This window comes from Pan paniscus, chromosome 1 (assembly GCF_029289425.2).
Source record: "Pan paniscus chromosome 1, NHGRI_mPanPan1-v2.0_pri, whole genome shotgun sequence".
In the NCBI taxonomy this organism is placed as follows: Eukaryota; Metazoa; Chordata; class Mammalia; order Primates; family Hominidae; genus Pan; species Pan paniscus.
The window spans coordinates 155,983,344-156,003,333 of NC_073249.2; the positions used below are offsets into that span (position 1 = coordinate 155,983,344).

At 39.1% G+C, this 19,990-nt stretch overlaps 1 protein-coding gene across 1 annotated transcript in view; it reads left to right on the forward strand.

The window, feature by feature from the left end:
* The window catches only part of PTGER3 (prostaglandin E receptor 3), a 194,872-nt gene that overhangs the window by 145,579 nt on the left and 29,303 nt on the right, over window positions 1-19,990 (forward strand). The gene's annotated exons all lie outside the window — the stretch shown is intronic.

A 19,990-nucleotide genomic window follows, 5' to 3' on the forward strand; every position in this document is an offset into this window, starting at 1 on the left:
TTTTTGAAGTTTAATAAATTGGTTTTTCTCTTTACTTTCCCCTATCCTTTTTGTAGTGAAATCCTTATTCCATCTTATGTTTAAAATCCAAAATTATGTTTGGGATAAAGTAAACAGAAGATTGACTTTTGTCTCATTTCCTAAACATTACCAATGCTGTATGTGGTAGGTACACAGTTGCCTTCATGATTTTTCAAAAGCTTTTCCTTTTGAAGCGAACACCTGTCTCAGAATCTCCTAGATTAAATAGTTATACTATCACATATTCCTTAAACTGTAAATTCTTTGAAGGTAGGTACTGCCTTTGCTCTTCACAATAATCATGGTGCCAGTGCAGCATCTGGCACATAATTGGTATTCCAAAAAGGTGGATAAATCAGTTAACACAAATAACTATTTTGGGAGTTGGCACAACATCAATTGACAATGGATTCCTCTGATTTCTTATTTCTACTATAATACAACTTAATTTCGTGGTAGTATGTTAATGGACATAATCTCTCTTTTTACCAACACAATATCCAGGGAAGCCCAAATAAACTCTTGGTTGAAACCAACATATTTCACAATTCCTGTTCTTCATATCCAACCTCCACATAACAGCTGATGATGACATGTTGTCTTACAGCTCCTTTAGTCCCACTCTGCGAATTTAGGGACAGCTTAGATTTGTGAGCATTTGCGGAACAAGACAGAAGCCTGCCCCACTCCAAAAGCAGTTAACTTTAGTCCACATACAACAGTGTCCCAAGTTTCAGGCCAGCACTTAAACCTCTAAACTCAGAATGAGATCTCTGGGGATCAGCCAGGAGACTAAGGGGTTTTCTCTTCCTGTTTTTCCTATGGGCTTGGACATCAGTCTTACCACATACGGCATGGTTTCTCCCAGGAGAAGTCCATTTGAACCTCACTAAACAATAATTTCTGGGCCATACCCTTGTAGTATGTCTAAGACACTCCTATCTGTTTCCTCCTACTGGTCCATCATACATACTTGCAATAAATAATCAAATAGCAGGACAATCAAGTCCCGACCCTCACTGCTTTGTAACTTGGGCTTGGAGAGGTTTATCCAAGATAAATTGGTTCATGCATTATGATCACCTCCCAGTGCATGTGTGACATTCTTCATAGAGTACACTAAGTTCTGTATAATGGGGGTGCTCTACAGAAGGCTGTGCTTTGCTCTCTCATTCCTCTTCTGCCTTCAAAATGAAATATAGAGCTGAAAGGCCATACCTGTCTTAATGACGTGCCAAGCTGCATACATTACATTTTGTATCTCACCTTGGACAAGAAAGAAATAGGATCTTTAAAGAAATGCTCAACACACTGTGTTTACAACCTCTTTCCTCCCTAAATTCATCATTTGTATATTAATATAACTATGATATAAAATTGCCAACAAAAGAGATATAAAAGCATACTGAAATAGTCTCTAGGAGTTCAATCTACATTTCCCATGTAGAGCCAGAAGCACTCAATCATTTGTTCCTGCATGTAAAAGAGGCTGACACTCAGAATGAGAATACAAAGCAGCTGTCCTTCAAGGTCCAGCCCTATTGTATACATAGTAAGAACAACCCTTCTCCCCAACTCCAACAGCCTGACCACTGACAGAGGAGGAAACACGGTCATGATAGGAGCTGGGGGCTTTGCAGTCACCCAGCAAAGAAATAGGGGCAGTTGTCTTTAAGATAATAAATTAAAGTTAAATCATGTAGTAAAATAAGACAAAAATAAAGATAAAAGTAAAGGCAATCTGAAACAAGCTTTGTATCAAAACAACAACAACAACATGCTGAAGAAAATAAGGAAGAAAATTGGTAGCTTTAGGTTTTTTAGTTCAAGCTTGCACCTCTGTGGGAAAGGCTAGTGTCACTGAAGTGTGGCTGAGGTGTTTTCAGAATCCTTATAACTCACAGGTTGCTTCTGACATATTCAAAATTCCTACCATTACAGTCATTGCATCCAGAAAGTCTAGTGAAGTATTGAAGAGTTTAATACTGAGTCATTGAAGGATATAGTACAATTACACCCTATGACAATTGGTGTGAACTTTTATCTATTTTCTCTCCTAATCTCTTCATCAGCCTTTTTATTTGCTTATCTCCCTTAGTTCCAGTACTTAGAATTTTTATGGGGGTTATTGTAACAAACTTACAAACTGATTTCTGTTTCTACTCTAGTCCCCTGCAACTTACCCTTCACACAACTACTAGTATTAAAACGCAAATATAGTTTGTTCCCTCCCTAAAACTCTTGAAAAGCTCCTTAAGAGTAAAATCCTGCAGAGTAAAATCCAAGCAGAAGCATAAAAGCACCATATAATCTGGCTCATGCCGATCTCCTCTAACCCCTCACTCTCTCAGAACTCCTTGCAATTGCTTCAAAACACATTAGTGATTCATGCTTCTATGTCTTCTCTCATGAGATTTCCTGTTAGCCTGGGATACTCTTCTCCTCTTCCAAGGCTGATCAATTTTCATTCATGCTTTGAGACTCAGTCTGGGTGCCATTTCCTTTGGGAAGCCTTCTCCTTTTCCTGGAGTGAATTATATATATGCACCGCAAGTTACCATAGTGTTTTTTTCTCCCTCCAACACTACTCCTTACATTGTATCACAACTGTATGTGTAATTGTCTCTATTCCCCACTAGAAAGTAAACAGTAGGAAAGCATGGACTGAATCCCCAGCACCCAGTAACATAATGCTAGAAACAGAACAGATGTTTAATAAACATTCCTCTAATGAATTCACAAGCTGTTCCTGAGACAGATTCTACCTGGAGCATTTTCGCATATATTATGCCTTTTAATCTTTCAGCAACAAATCCAATCCTTTCCCTTTACATGAGAATAGTCCATTTCTTGGAGCATTCTTCAAGCATCAGGCTAAGGTAGGTGAGTATTATTACACCAGGCAATTGAAGGAAGGAGAGGATGCTCAGATGGGAGGTGAGTGATGAAAGAGGCAATAGTTAAGAAAGAGGAACATAAAACAGAGATCTTAAGACATTACAACTTTGATGTTATAAGAAAATTGTATCTCCTTTTTTGAGATTTTAGAGGGAAAAAGGAACATGAGATTATATCACTGTATATTATTAACTAGGTAATATGTTCACTATTTTATGTGCTTTTATGCATTAACTTACTTAAGCCTCAAAAAACTCCAGAATATAAATACTACTATTACCCTCATTTCACAGAGGAGAAAACTGAGGAACAGAGAAAGAACTAACTTTTCCAAGGTACATAGCTAATAAGTGGCACAGTGATGATTATCAGCCTGAGCAGTCTGAAACCAAGAGACTGTGCTCATGACCACTACACTATGTTCTTTCTGCAGGATGCAGTTACAGTGCAGAGGAGTAAATATTTTAACAAGTTGTAGCAGCAGCGCTGATGGAAGACTGGTGGTCAAGGAAGGCATTTGAGAGGAGATGAGGAATAATGAAGTCTTAGAGGAGCAGGAATTAACCAAAGGGCAGGGAGTATATGAGCATTTTAGGAAGAAGGAGTGATGTCTGTAGAGATGAGCAGGCTGTGGAGAAGAATCTACCATCTTGATCTGGAGTTGTAGTTATGGCGGAATACCAAAGAAAAGGGTAAAGGAGAAAAACAGGAAGACCAAGATGGACATCAGTGTGTGTTGCTCAAGTTCATACTCGGTAGAATTGGCCTGGGTTGCCCAGCAGGGATGTGGGAGAAGTCCTTATTGATAAGACCACAGTTCCCCTCACATGAGGATGCTGGGCAACAAGCCTCAAATGGACAATTCCCCGAGCCAGCAAAGGACTGGGATGCATAGGAGACACTAAATACACACTATTAAGGTAAAAAATATCCATAGAGACCCTCTTTCCAATTACCCACTTCCCAACCCGCACTTTTTTTTTTTAAATCAGTGAGGACCACATGTTCAAATACATTAAGTGATATGTTCAAATAGATTAAGTAGTATAGCTCCTTGGCAGAAAGGTTGCGACTAGAAACAAGGAAATGCAGCCTTTTTCTTTGAAGAACTGATGATATTTTAGGGAGATACAAATCAAACAAAAACATGTTGAAGTCAATAACAGCACAGCATCTCAATAAATGCAAACCAAACAAACAAACTTATTTCACAATTTAAGTTCTAGGTGCTGAAGGGTTGACTGAGTAAAGGTGGAAACCAGGAAACATTCCTGGAGCAGGTGAGCTTTTAACCAGGTTTTTGTGAAGTGATGGACCTTGGCTGGAGGTAAAGAGGACTGGAAGAAATGAGCTCCTGAAGGGGAGACATGTCTTATGATACTATGATATATGCCAGTTTGGTGGGTTGTACCGGCAGGCAGCTTGATAGAATGGAAACAGCAGACACGTGGGAGTCATAAAGAACTGAGGTCAAGTTGCTGACATTCATCAGCTACAGGACCATCAGCTGTGGTTCAATTATTTGATCCCATGTGTTCTCCTTTATTCAACGAGTGTAGAGGTTCTCATCACTTAGTGGTTATTGTAGTTACAGAGTCATTTGGTGACAGCAGGGATTGATATCCTTAGAACTCCTCTTTTTTACTATTCATTGAATGAATTCACAAATGAATAAATGAGTGAATGGATTGCCGGTTAGATTTTCTTCAAGCTAAAGAACACTTCAACCCCCTCAAGCAATGGAAACGTGACACCAGTGCATTCTAGCATAATCAGATAAAACATACCTCACTGTCCCTAACCTCCTCTTATGTAGCTTGCCTGGGAGGACAAAGGAAAGGAGAATGGGGTCTCAAGATCGCTGAGTGGTGGGCTGTTTGATAATACAAATATAAAAAGGAAGAGGCATTCCACAGACCTCAGGCACCTATCCCTAAGCTTCTGAGAAACACCGTTCCTCATCGGATCCATGGGTGGAGGCACATCTAACTTTTACATCCTATACAAGGAGTGCCTAGAGTTTTACTCCTACTCAAACTACAGGGAAAGAAATCCAGCGTCCGCATTTAGAGTATCAAGCCATATTGTGGGATATTTTCTGAGGTTTGGGTCTGAAACACCTAAATGTTGTGCTTGTTTGTACTCTGCTATGTCAAGGAGAGTCTGAAAAGCTCCAGTCCTGGAGGAACACTAACGCCTAGTCAAAAAATTAGAAAAGAGCTGTTGCAGTGTAAAATATCATAAAATCTTAGGGTTGGATGGGACCTTGCAGCCACCCCTGATAAGGGTTTTCAGACTCTGTGATTTTAAGAACTAGTAGAATTTCAAAAAGCAAAACAAAAACAAAAATAAGAATTTGACCTAAGAAGGCTGTATTAGCTTCCTAGGGCTGCTGTAACAATTTACCACAAGCTGGGAGGCTGAATGGAAATTTACTGTCTCACAGCTCCAGAGGCTGGAAGTTTGAGATCAAGGAGTCAGCATGGCTGGTCTCTACTGAAGACTGGGAGGGATAATCTGTTCCAATGCTTCTCTTAGCTTCTGGTAGTTTTCTGGCATTCCTAGGCATTTCTTGGCCTGTAGATGGCATTATCCCTGTGTGTTCACATCATCTTCCTCTTTGTATACATCTGTCTCTGTGTCCAAATTTCCCCCCTTTGATAAGGACACCAGTCTTGAATTAAGGCCCACCCTAACGTCCTCCTTGAAACTTGATCATTTGCAAAACCACTATTTCCAAATAAGGCCACATTCATAGATACTACGGATTAGGACTTCAATATCTGTTGTGGGGACACAAGTTAACTCTTAACAGTAGCCAACTAGTAATTTAATTAAGTAAGGACATTTGAAAAAAAGAGAAAATACATGCATCCTACTATCTTCATCATTTTGAAGAAAAGAGATTTTAACTCCTAAAATTTTAGGAATGTTATCATTTCACTGCAAAGGGCAGTCTTTCCCAGAAAGAGTAGCTGGAATCTTACACCAGACAACATGCACATATGCACCGCAGCACTCTTCTTCCTAATCTTACTCCAGGTTGTCAGAGACATTGCCACCAACCACTAGGGATCTGTGTAAAAGTTTTATTTGGTTCTCCTGGTCTAGTACAACTGTTTGTCCACTGCTTAAACCTCTTTTGCAACCACCTTACCCTGAGCTTTGAAACTATAGTTCTTACATGTGATAACAGACACAATCAAAACAAGAGCTTATGCTGTTACCTTAACATCACACTTCTGTACCTAAAATTATGTCAGACCAAATTCCTTTCCTGTTCTCTGAAATTTCTTCAGCAAGTATGCTATGGGTTGTTTCTGTGAAACAGAAACTTGTTTTTGTGAAATCTCACATCGGGGACTGAGCCAGGCATTCTAAAGCATCTTTATTTATTTTTATTTTTTGCAGCATCTGGAGTCTGAATTTCAGCTCTGTGTCTGTTCACTTGGTTTACAAAGTGATGCTGATTTAATCAGCTCTTACACTGGATTTTATGTAAATGATTTTGTAGTTGTATACCATGAAAAGTAACCACTATTCAAAGGCAATGAGTAATCATAGGCAGCCACTTAAATTTTGGGACTACTTTTCTTTTATTTGTGGCCAAAGACAAGTTTCCTCAAGCTGGCAGAATACTAACCACATGAAGCTTGGATTGTTTGAGTTGCTATTCATGACCAGCAACTGACTTTGCCTTATAAATGTCCAGAGATCCTGATACACAAAGAGTGTGGACTATCACTTGTCAAATATTTTGAGAAAATAAGAAAAGAATGAGTAAAAATTGTGGCTTAAATATTGTTTGTAATTTCTCCTATTTGTCATTTCTTTTGTTAAATGCTATGCTCTTGCTCCTGGTGTTGGGGGGAACTCAGTATTGAGATGTCAATAATCAATTGAAATCAATAATCAATTGAGAGTCATTTGGTGACAGCAGGGATTGATATCCTTAGAACTCCATTATATTTGAATCATCAAACAGCCCACCACTCAGTGAGATGTCAAGAGAAAACCTTTGAGAGAAAACTAAGGGAATGCTAAGAAAGTCATGCTGTAGGTGAAAAGATTGGATTTTGGTGTCAGATATAGGTGGTTTAACCCCCCAACTTTGCCATTCAGCTTTGTATGATTTCAGGCACAATACTTAAACTCCCTGGGTGTTAGTTTTATCTCCTATACAATGGAATTAACATCTACTCCTTAAGACTGTTATAAGGATTCACATACCTCTACTGGAGATAGGGTGGGATGAGTGGGGAGAGGACTTTCAAGAAGCAAACAGTAAACTAAATATACTTTTGCCTAAAGGTGAGGCTTGATCAAATTCCACAGGAATTGTTATCCATAATAGCACTTCATTAAAAATATTCTAATTTTCTTCCAGGAGTTCAATAATTATGTAACATACTTTTTGGGAAAAAAAATGAGTTTGCCTTCAGCAAGAGTAGAAGAAAACCAAATACGCTTCATACCAGACAACCAAAGTGTTCTGAAATATAATAAACTATCCAAGGTCATGTAGAAAACTAGGCATTCAATGTAGTTTTCTGGCAGACTTGCAGGCTCAAAATGCTATTTGGTAAACAGAGTTAAAATGATGATTGTCACAAAACTTCATAAGAAAACAAATTTATCAGGCACTCTTTTTTTTTTTTTTTTTTTTGAGATGGAGTTTTGTTCTTGTTTCCCAGACTGGAGTGCAATGGCATGATCTCGGCTCACTGCAACCTCCGCCCACCAGGTTCAAGTGATTCTCCTGCCTCAGCCTCCCAAGTAGCTGGGATTACAGGTGCCCACCACCATGCCCGGCTAATTTTTTGTATTTTTAGTAGAGATGTAGTTTCACCACGTTAGCCAGGCTGGTCTAGAAATCCTGAATTTAGGTGATCCACCCACCTTGGCCTCCCAAAGAGCTGGGATTACTGGCGTGAGCCACCATGTCCCACCTATCAGGCACTTTAAAAGATTATTTTTCATTCCAACCAAAACCAAATTGTGGTTCTTAACATTTAATAATTATTTTGTAATAAGGCTGTTATGTGTAGATTAAATTTTTTATTTTATTTTTAATAAATATTGTTGGATTTAAGAAAATGTTGGATGGGGTATGGAGGATATAGAAGATGTAATTAAAATATCAAGGAAGCAACAAACAAATGAATTTTCTCTGTTGCTCTTATTCCTAGCAGCAATAGACTTTGGAACATTTGCATACGTTCATCTTTGCAAGTTTTCAAAGGAATTTTTTCCTGACTTATTTTAACACTTTGTGTAATAAAATCCTATAAATTCGCAGAAAAGTCCTGACTATTCAGGGAAGAGTTCTTACTCATGTAAAAGGCATTTCACATTTCTGCATGAACACTGACATATGAACTTAAAAGCTAGAATTTAACTTAAACAATGGTTTGTCTGTGCTCTTGTCACCTAGTTGGATAAGGCAGATGCCGGGGAAAGTCCTGGTGATGTAGCCTACTCAGCTCCTCAGGAATCACAACGAAAGACATGCAGAAAAAAGACCCTACTACCATTCCCAGGACATTGGCCTTGTCCTGATGTCTTTCTCCACGCCACAGTCCTATAGCTGAAACAAGAGGCGGTGTCCTGTGGGAGGAGGCAGCAGGCTGTTCTAGAATTAAATCTAAGCACTGGCACTTAGCTGCATGACTTTAGGCAAGTGTCTCAGACTCTTTAAGCATCAGCTTCTCATCTGTACCATGGAGATACCAGTATCTACCCCACATGGATTATTAGAAAATTAGGCTAGATGGTACAAGGTGCCTGGCACATAATGGGTAAATTATCAGCTTCTAACCTCAAACCACACAGTTATGGCATATTGCATGAGGAGAATGAGGATCTGAGAAAAGCTGGTAAACTAGATTCCATTTGTTCCTTGTTTAGTTCTAGTTTGTACTCAATAGTAATGAAACGTTTTTTTTTAGTTGGACATTGTTTCTGCTTTCCAAGAGGCAATCACCTACTCACAGAAAGCACATAGATCAGATATTATTTAATATGTATTACAGGATCTGCTGTAGATGCAGTATTATTTTACGTGCTAGGAAGATATGAAGGTGAAGTAAGAAATGTTCCTACTCTTTTTTTTCTTTCTTTTTTTTTGAGGAGTCTTGCTCTGTCACCCAGGCTGGAGTGCAGTGGCACAATCTTGGCTCACTGCAACTTCTGCCTCCTGGGTTCAAGCAATTCTCCTGCCTCAGCCTCCTGAGTAGTTGGGACTACAGGCATGGCCCACCACACCCAGCTAATTTTTGTATTTTTAGTAGAGACGGGGTTTCACCATGTTGGCCAGGCTGGTCTCAAACTCCTGACCTCAAATGATCCACCCACCTCAGCCTCCCAAAGTGCTGGGATTACAGGTGTGAGCCACCTCCCAAGGAGGTTACAATATGTAGAGGAAGAAGACAGGGGATGAGGATATGTTACTCCTTGGATAGCTAGTACAATCTATCTATGAACACTATAAGCACAATTTAATTCCTAACAGTTTTTCTGTGTATGCTTCTCATTTGACACTAGTCATACCTGGTGCCAGCTGTGTTAAATACATGTCAACAGATGGCAGTCACCATTTACTATTCATTCTGTGCCAAGCACTGTGCTGGGCACTTTGAACACCTTATCTTGTTTAAACCTTAGAAGGAACATGTGAGGTAGGGTTATCGTCAACATTTTACATGCGGAAACTCAAGCTCAGAGAGGTTAATGAATATGCCCCAAAGCAACAGCTCGTAAGTGATAGAATTGGGTTTGAAATGCAGGTCTGTCTTCCTCCAAAGCTTTTTTTTCCCCCTGAAACTCCATATTTTACAACCTCACCTCTGTGTATTTTTCACAAGAGGTTACATAGTAGGTGCTCCAAAGTATTTATTCCTAGATAATTATAAAGAGGTAAGTAGCTGGTCTAGGAAGCCCTTTCAACATTAACTCAGCCCTGTTGTGGATTTCCCCTTTCAGCTGAGTGAGATTTCATAGTAAAGATTTTGTTTCCGTATAGCATTACTACCTCTAAGTGCAATTTCAAATGTCTTTTCCTAAGACTCATGGCACATGTCTCTCATACATGGTTTTCCATATTATATAAAGCATTTATTAGGACCTTTTAAGGTCTCCATCAATGATCGTAAATTGGCAGAATTTTGTAATCCTTCCTTCCTTAGCTTATGACTAAGATTACAAGAAAGTCCATGCTATTTTTATAATTGTTATTAGAGAAGAAGAATGCTATGCAAGCCTGCAAGCTCTAAAACAAGCAGACTGTATCAAGAACACAGTTCCTGCCCTGGAGGGTATCTGATCTAAAACCACAAATGGGTGTATTATATGACACCGACCATTTCCATACCCTTGGGGCAGCAGTAAAGATCATTTGATGTCCTCCTATTTTAAAAATGGACAAATTTTTCTTTTTTTTTCTTAAGATAGACTTTTATCAATTATAGTGAATGAGGGGAAGAGTAGAATAGCAAGAACTGAGAAACAGAGCAGTGCTAGGAGTGCTGAGCCTTTAAAATTCATTGAAATGTTTCTAGCTGCTTCATTAATATCCAACTGTAGGTCCTAGGGTGGCATCTGTAGTTTGTGAGTGGGTGTGTTTACACCAAACGGGAATTCAGGAAATGCATTCCAAAATCAAATAGAAATAACTCGGAAATTATTGTGTCTTTATTTTTTCATTAAACAATCCTTAACTGAGTGCCTGTGTGATGAATGATAGTCCCTGCTGTTGGAAGCTCATGGTCTAAGGCCAGAGACAACAAAGGCACTGCTGGTTGACACAGAATGGGGTGAGTTTTATGACAGTGGAATTGAAGGTTATAGTTGAAATCCAAAGGAGTGCCACTTAATACAGCCAGGTAGTGAGTGATTTAGGAAAACCCAGCCTGGAGAAGCTGAAGCAGAGTTTTGCACGTTGAGTAAAAGCAACTGCACTCAAGAATCAGGTTCCAGAGAGGACAGCATGTCAACAGGTATGAAGAAAGTAAGAGGGCCTATTATGTTTAAGGTACTTAAGGAACAAAACAAACAAAAATTCCTATGAATATATAATCTGCAGGTAACTCTAGAGATAAAACCAGAGGGAAAAACCATAGCCATATCTTGAAGGACTTTTTATGCCAGCCTAAGGAGTTTGGACTTTGTCCTAAGAAGAGTGATTAAAAGATTTTTAATATAAACATGATAAAAACCAATTTCCCTTATAGCACCATGAAGGATAGGTCAGGGAGGGCTGTGTGTGAGAACAGGCTGTTACAGTAAGAAAACATAGTGTCTGTGGAGATAAATATTTAAGTGCTAAAACTGATAAGACAAAGTAACTGGTTAGGATAAGGTTAGACGAACCATGCAGCTGAGTGGATGATTGTGCCGTTTACCAAGATAACATACACAAGAGAGAATTTGGAAGGGGTGGTACTTAAAGTAGATTGTAGCATAAGTTAATGGACCAGTATTTTGTATTATAGTTGTTTTGATGTCCACTTTTTTTTTTATCATCCTCCACCAGTTTACAGAGGTTAGAAGATAGATTTGGGGGTCATTTCAAATTTCACATCACTTATTGGCTTTCTGATCTTAAGAGGATCACTTAACTCTATAAGCCTCAGTGTTTTCAGTGGTAAAATGATAAGAATACTTATGGTACAGGGGTGTCAGAAATAAGGGTTAAAAGAGAAAATGATATAGAGTCCTGAAACAAAATAAGTGTTGTTAAATAAATGGCAGTTGTTATTATTACTTTCGTTGCTGTCTGTTGAATGCTCACTGAGTGGAGGGTCTATGCTTCCTTCACTCTGTGTTTCTGCAGGACCTTGTCTAGTGGCCTGTGTATAAAAGACTGAGCCGTAATCATTGAATTGAGCTGAATTGAAGTGGTACAACATGGAAATGCCAAATGAAGTTTCTGAAAGACATGAAGTATTTATGCATGTTTAATGTACTTCAGGTAAATAAGTCACTCAGAAAGGGTCAAGAGTAACATTTGGAGATGAAGGACAGGAAAAGAGCAATGATATTAATTAAGCAAGATGGGAAGTGGCTCCTAACAGTAAAAAAAAAAGTAAACTGTCCCAAGGGAAGAAGCCTAAGAACAAGTCTTCACAGACATGTGGGGCTTTCAAGAGAAGTCAGTGATCTGATGGTTCTCCTCAGCTCAAGGTTTTACCTAGATGTCATATCAGCAATTATCTAACATATCGACCACTGCAAGAAGAAAACTATAGATCATAAGCCATATGAAAAGAATTAAACACTAGCCTAGTGTAGAAACCTAATCTGAACATTGATGTATTGTCCAATTGTCATCATGATTCTTATTTTATTTTTCTTTTGGTCATTTAATTTTCTCTGAATGTGAGCCATGGTAATATTTATATGTAATTTTAGGTTGCCTTTGCATTTTATACTAAACTTGTCCAACAGAGAAATCAAAATTATATTTATCATTAACATAAAATAAATAAAACATAAGCCAACAAAAACAGAGCACAATCTTTTTTTTTGTTTGTTTTTTGAGATGGAGTCTCGCTCTGTCGCCCAGGCTGGAGTGCAGTGGCGTGATCTCGGCTCACTGCAAGCTCTGCCTCCTGGGTTCATGCCATTCTCCTGCCTCAGCCTCCCCAGTAGCTGGGACTACAGGCACCCGCCACCACGCCTGGCTAATTTTTTGTATTTTTAGTAGAGATGGGGTTTCACCGTGTTAGCCAGGATGGTCTTGATCTCCTGAACTCGTGATCCACCCACCTCGGCCTCCCAACAGAGCACAACCTTAAGTGGAAATCCGATTGAGGTACTGGTGCTGATTTAGATTTGAGGGGTTAATTTGCCTGTCGCTAAAGAGCGAGTTAGCATATATCTAGGCATAGTAGGTAAATCTAAGCCAATGGGGCATGAAAAGGGAGGAAATATTTAACACCACATAAATTCAGCTGTTCTTATGTGCTTTCTTTTCTAAAAAACCTACTACACTCCTGCTGTGCACTATGGCCCACCCTATCTCAGGGCTGCTGCAAATTGTTATGCACATTATTCATACCACGAGGGTGCCAGGCAGAGGAGAGGGAAGGCGAATCCCAAAGAAACGGCATCTTTTTCTAATTTGCACAAATCTATGGCTAAACAACAGCACAACTACATCTTATGCCCCACAGTCTTTTCCATCAGAAAAAAAAAATCCCCAAATTCACAAACCAAAGCCTAGTTCCTTAGCACAGATTGTGCTTTTTTTCACATCTCGGATGAATTTAAAAGGCTGAGATGGGAGAGAGAACAGGGAGAAAGTAGGTTAAAGGAAACATAGTTGCTGTTATGTAGGATAAATAAGTCTAGAGATCTAAATTATAGCATGGGGACTATGGTTAATGATATTGTGTACTGGAAATTTGCTAAGACAGATTTTATGGGCTCTTAACAAACACACACACGCAAAGGTAACTATGTGAAATGATAGATACATTAATTTGCTTGAATGTAGTAATTATTTTACTATGCAAATGTGTATCAAAACATCATGTTGTATAACTTAAATATATGCAATTTTTAAAATACCTGGGAGACTGAAAAAAATAGGATCTACATAGATACATTTTGATGTTCCTGAACTTCCCTAACCCTCTCTTTAATTGTCTCCAGAAGCCTATTATTTATCCTTTTAAATCGTGGTTTTTCAGAGTCTTTGGATCTGCCCGAATTCATAAAAGGCCATCACTTTGATGCCCCTTCACAATTGTGAGGTGCCTATTGCAACACAACCATGACTGCTACGTCTGCTAAGAGGGTTTTTTGGGTCTGTTCTCTGCTCCTGGAAACTCAGCTTGGAGAAAAGCCAGGAGAAAGCTTGCTAGTGTACATGGTACTCTTATGGTGATTTTCGAATAGTCAACTCCCACAGCTTTGCATGCTTTAACACCAAAATGAAAGACAGAAACAGTGTTATTGCTTCATTGCTTTCCGGTCAGGAACAAACACATATGAAGCTGCCTTTACCCATACCTATTTTGAGTTACTCAGAAAGATCTAAATAGAATCTTATATCCAAACGTAATGGAAGAAAGAAAATATGTTTCTACTCTTTGCTCTTGTTTACATAGTGGTCTGCAGTTTGGGTCTTAATATGAGTTTTGGAATATTATGAAACAGCATAACCACCCAGCTAGAACATAACAGCTAATATAAATCAGCCAGCTCACAAGCAAAACAGATTTTTAAAATCTGCTTTATATTCTCTAATGCACCACAGAGAAGATAGCAAGAATTTGAAATTTATATACAGAGAAAAATTATTTAGAGACTTTGTTGAAAAATAAGTATATATAGGAGCAATAAACAAATCTATCATATTAGTACCTAGAATTGCACTAAAAGGAAGCAGATTTCAGTTATTTCCCATGCCATTAAAAAATATCAAAAACTATAGATTTAGAAACCTGAGCCTTCCTCATTCCACCAAAAATGGGGGAGGCAGGAATGTTACCAACAGGACAAATTACACACATTTGGGTTGAAAGAAGAGAAAGAACTGTAATAAGCATAACCGGCAACATGCAGAAAATCAGCAGAAGAGCTTGGAGATCAAAGCAGACCATAACCTAAAGCTAAAGCCTTTAACAGACTATACCAAGTCATGCATGAAAAGTGCCAGGAAGGAATATATTTACTAAATTATCCACTTAGTCCCCTTGAGATAGCAGTATTCTGTAGAATTTCAATGGAAATGCAACAAGATCCAAAGTGTTATTAGAGTCCATATAAATGTCCTTTCCCCTCTCAGCTGTTCTCAAGCCCTCACCATTAGTACTTTGAGGGGCTCGTAACCCCACTCAGTAAGCTTTTTCTTCATGCCCAAAGGAAAAATTATAGACTTCTCTTCCAAGACTTCTAGATGTTTCATTATTGATCCCAAACTATTTCCCTGGTTTCATCTTCAGGACCCTCCTTCTCACATCCCCTATGTTGCAATTTATTCTGTCTCTAATGTTAACTTATTCTTCCTTCTAAGCAGTGAGGAGAAGTATTTAAGAACTGGGTCAATGGGGTCAAACAAACCTTGATCCAAGGACCAGCTCTGCCATATACCAAAAGTATGACCTTGGCAAGTCACTTCATTCATTCATTCATGAATTCAACCATATTTATTGAGCATCCAGTGTGTGCCAGGATCTGTGCTTAGCCCTGGAGATAAAGAACAGTACAAAAATTCCTGTCCTCATGAGACCCTTATTCTAGTTAGGGGAGATAGAAAATGTCTAATAATTGCCATGATGAAAACTAAAGCAGAGTAAAGATGCAGAGAGTGATGTGGGAGTGAAGAGAAGAGAGAGAGGAAAGTGGTTGTGCTTTTGACAGATTGATCAAGGAAGGCTTTTCTGATAAGATTACATTTAGATGGAAACCTGAATGAATGAGGAAGTGAGCCTTGTGGTATCTGGGAGATAGTGTCCCAGGCAGAGGGATGATGAGTTTGTGGTCTGATGATTTCAGTCTCTTCTTTAGGAACTACTCCCCATTGGTATTGTATCCCTGTTTTGGTCAGTTTGGGAAGCTATAACAAGATACCACAGACTAGGTGGCTTAAACAACAGAAATTTGTTTCTCACAGTTCTGGAGGCCGGCAAGTTCAGGATCAGGGTGCCAGCAGATTCGGTGTCTGGTGAGTGCCCTCTTTTTGGTTTGCACATGTCAGTCTTCTCATTGTATCCTCAAATGGTGGAGAAAACAGAGAAGGGAAGCAAGCTCTCTCTTGTCTCTTCTTAAAAGGGCATTAATCCCATTATGTGGGTCTCACCTTCATGACCCAGTTATCTCCCAAAGCTCTATCTCCAAATATCAGCACACTGGGGATTAGGGTTTCAACATATGAATTTGGTGGGTAGGTATGGGGGAGACAAATATGCAGTCTTTAGCAATCTCTGATCACATGAAGTTGTTGTGAGGATCATATGAGGTTTATTAGTATAAAAGTACTTAGGGTCATTCTTGAAGCATAAGAAATAGTCACAAAAGGACAGTATTATTTTTTCTATCAGGTTCAGCAAGAATATCCCCTTTGAAAGCTCCTTTGCCATATGCTTCCTCCCATCCTCATTGCTGGCATTATTCCTCTCTCCATTTGGTTTGCATTGCATGTTGTACACAACTGTAATAGCATTTATCATATTGTATATCTTTATTCTTTTATTTTCCCTTTTTTTTGTTTCCTCAGCTAGACTGTGAGCTTGATGAAGGGAGTGACTGCACCTTATTCTTGGGCCCTCAGAGCCTAGCACAGTGCCTGACACATTAAAGTTTCTAAATTCATGCTTGCTGAATGAATGAATGAGCTTAAATACTTCTTGTTCCATGAAGTTTTTAAACTTATTCTCATCTCTATCTCCACTTATATTTTGTATCAGTCATATTACATAATATATGTACCACTTAACCCATATTGTTTTGTATGCAAAATTTTTTGCATCTATATCTTGTTTCCAACTAGATCATAAAGTCTTATGGAACAGAAATGGTATATTATATTCTTTGTATCTTTCTTAGAGTGTTATGTACATACATGGGTTAATTATCATTGTACTGTTAAAAGAAAAGCTTAATGAATAAATGCACAGATGGACTTAAAAACCATTTGATGGAGTATAACACACTTTTTATGGATGGAGTGAGTAATGATGTTAGAATATAACTACTATTGCTTCAGAGCAACCACAGAGAACCTCAGAAGTCCAACTCAGAGAAGTTTTAGAATGCTCTCAGAATGAAGTGGAACAATAAACATCTCAGTATTATTTCAAAACTCAAAAACTTATTCCTGGTCACTAAAAGAAGTAAAAAGAGTCTAATTCTTTAGAAACAGACAAATTTTGGCTCTTGCATTTTCAGGAAAATGATCTTGGAATGGTTAGACAAAGTGCCAAAAATATACAGAATTTAATGGGATGTGATTTTAATATCTAGAAGAGTTGTGTCCCAAATAACGGAAGCATACAACAAATATAGAGGATTCCCCTCATGTTCCTATTTACAATAATCTAGGAACGTGATGGAGTTCCTTTACATAGAAAGACACCTAAATATCTCAGCCAGAAAATGATGCAAAATTCTATAGCAGACTGTATAGGGTTTCCAATCTCTGTAAGTGAACAGAATTACACATGTATACACTGAATTTAAGGGACACACATGATAAGACCACCCCAGTTAGAGAGTGTATTAATTTTCTATTGCTTCCTAACAAATCACCATAAATTTAGTGATTTAAAGCAACACAGTTTTACTATCTCACAATTTCTGTGCACGAATCTGGGTATGCATTAGCTTGGTCTTCAGCTCAGGGTCTCACTAGGCTGAAATCAAAGTGTCAGCCTGGGCTGTGGTCTCATTTGAGCCTTGAGATCATCTTCTAAGGTCAGCAGGAAAGTGGTGATGCTGTTGCTGCTCTTGCTCCTGCTTATCTCTTTTAAGGTTTTGCCAGATTAAATCAAACCCACCCAGGAACTTTTCCTTTTTAATTAACTCAAAATCAATTGACTAGGAAACTTAATTGCATCTGGAAAATACCTTTGGCAATATAATGTAACATAATCATGGGAGTTTTTACCCATGATATTCCCAGCTTCTGCTCACACTCAAGGGGAGATGATTATATAGCTTGTGTATACCAGGGGGTGGATATCTTGGAGGCTATCAGAATTTTGTCTAATTCAGAGCGCACTGAGACAGATAAATAAGAATCAGGGTGTCCCACACAACAGCATTACACATAAGTGTCTCAGAATTACTTAGGATGGTAAAATTACTGAGGATGATATAATTGTGTTCTGATCCTTTTTTGTTTGTTTGTTTGTTTTGAGATGGAGTCTTGCTCTCTCACCCAGACTGGAGTGCAGTGGAGTGATTTCCGCTCACTGCAACCTTCACCTCCTCCACTCACTGCAATCTTCGCCTCCTGGGTTCAAGTGATTCTCCTGCCTCAGCCTCCCAAGTAGCTGGAATTGCAGGCATGCGCCACAAGCCTGGCTAATTTTTGCATTTTTAGTAGAGATGAGGTTTCACCATGTTTGCCAGGCTGGTCTTGAACACCTGACCTCAAGTAACCCACCCACCTTGGCCTCCCAAAGAGCTGGGATTACAGGCATGAGCCAACGTGCCTGGCCATGTTCTGATCGTTTAATGATGGCAACATTTAGTATTATAGAGCATGAAAATGTCAAAGTCGCAACTCTAAAATGTTTTTATTTAGAAATATGTGCCTATTAGAATTTTAGTTACTAGAATTATTTAAGAAAATTGGACGTTTTATAATAACAGGTCAACATTGTAATTCCAAGCTAAAATGGGTGAGTAATTGCTTTAGGCTTGTAATTTCAGATTAAAATCTTACTTGTAACATTTAAGAGAACTTCAGGTTCATCATACCTATAAATTTAATTTATTAGGCTTATAAGAGTGACTTAAGTTCTTGGGAAGTTTCTTAAGTCGCCTAATTGGTATACTTAAAAAGAAAATAGAAATATGTTACATTAATAAATGTGCTTAAATATTTAAGGAATTTAATTAAGTTGTGAAATCTTCCTTCAAAGTAATTATAAAATTTGCTATGTTTATGAATGTGTTAATAAGATTTATAAACTAACATAAAAGCTTAAGAAGAACAAGAGTTTAAATAAATTGAATACTAATTTTGTACCAAAATTACGTTAAATAGGTTTTTTTCTAGGCATAAAAACTGCCCTCAGGAACATAAAAATACTCATGTTCAACAAGTTTCAACTGTGCTATTTTGTATGACCTCTGTCAAGTTACTTAACTTCTCTTAGCTTCAGTTTCCTCATCTACAAAATGGGTATCGTCATATTAACTTTTAGGGTTGCTGTAAGGATTGAGATATTTTGCATAAAGTGGTTGGAACATGTAAGGCCCTCAATAATGTCAGCTCAAAGAAAAAGAGATTAGAGGGTCCAAGATGATAGACTAGAAGCAGCTCATGTGTGCTGCTCTCAGAGAGGAAACAAAAGGGCTAGTGAACACTGACCCTGCAGGCCAAACATCTGAGAAACCACATTGGGATCCATCAAGGCAGCAGGGGACACAGAGCAGAGCGAAGCAAAGCTGGACACCAGCCTATCTTGGCTTAGTGTGAAACCAGGAGAACCTCTCCCACATGGTAAAGGGTGAGTGAGTGAGAGCCCCCTAGAAGATTCGCACTCTCCACAGGGACCAATGCAAGACTGGGAATGGAAAAATCCCTCTGGCCCCCCACGCTCCCATCTGTGATAATAAACTGAGGTAGAGAGCCACCTGGTCATTTTGTGGAGGCAACTTTTGAGTCCAAGAGGGCCTCTGCAAGCCTTTGGCCCCAAAGCAGACCAGCACTGTCACCATAGCTCCAATAGAGGCCACATTTGCAGTGTCTGGGAGAAATAAGATTGATCTATCCTCATCTCATTGGACAGGGCTCATTACCAGCTTCCAGCCCAGTGGTGCTGCTTCTGCCTGAACTTGGCCAGCAGCCATAGCCTCCTGCTGTCCCAGGAAGCACCCAGATGGCAGAACAAGTGATCTCACCCATCCCCACCACTGATAACCAGGTGGACAATGCCTGTTAGAGCTTCCAGCCGAACAGTCCCACTTCTACATAAACTCAGCCAAGGGTGCAGCATTCTGTTGTCCTGAGAAATACCCAGATGGTAGGGTGGGTGACACCACACACCCATGCCAATGGTAGCCAAAGGGGACAATGCCTGCTAGATCTTCAAGCCCAGAAAACCCTCTTCTGCCTGAACTCAGCTAGCAGGCAAAGCCTGCCTTTTTCCTGAGAAACACTGAGATGGCAAGAAGGGTGACCCTACCAACCCCTACCACTGGAAGCCAAGTGGGTAATGCTTGCCAGAGTTTCCAATTCACAGGTTCCACCTCTGTCTAAATTTGTTGGAGGTGCAGCTTCCTGTTGCCCTGGAAACACCCAGATGGCAGGGTGGGCAATTCCACCTACCCCTGCCTCTCATAGCAAGATGGGCCACATCTGCTAGAGCTTCCAGCTCAGTGGTTCTGCTTTTGC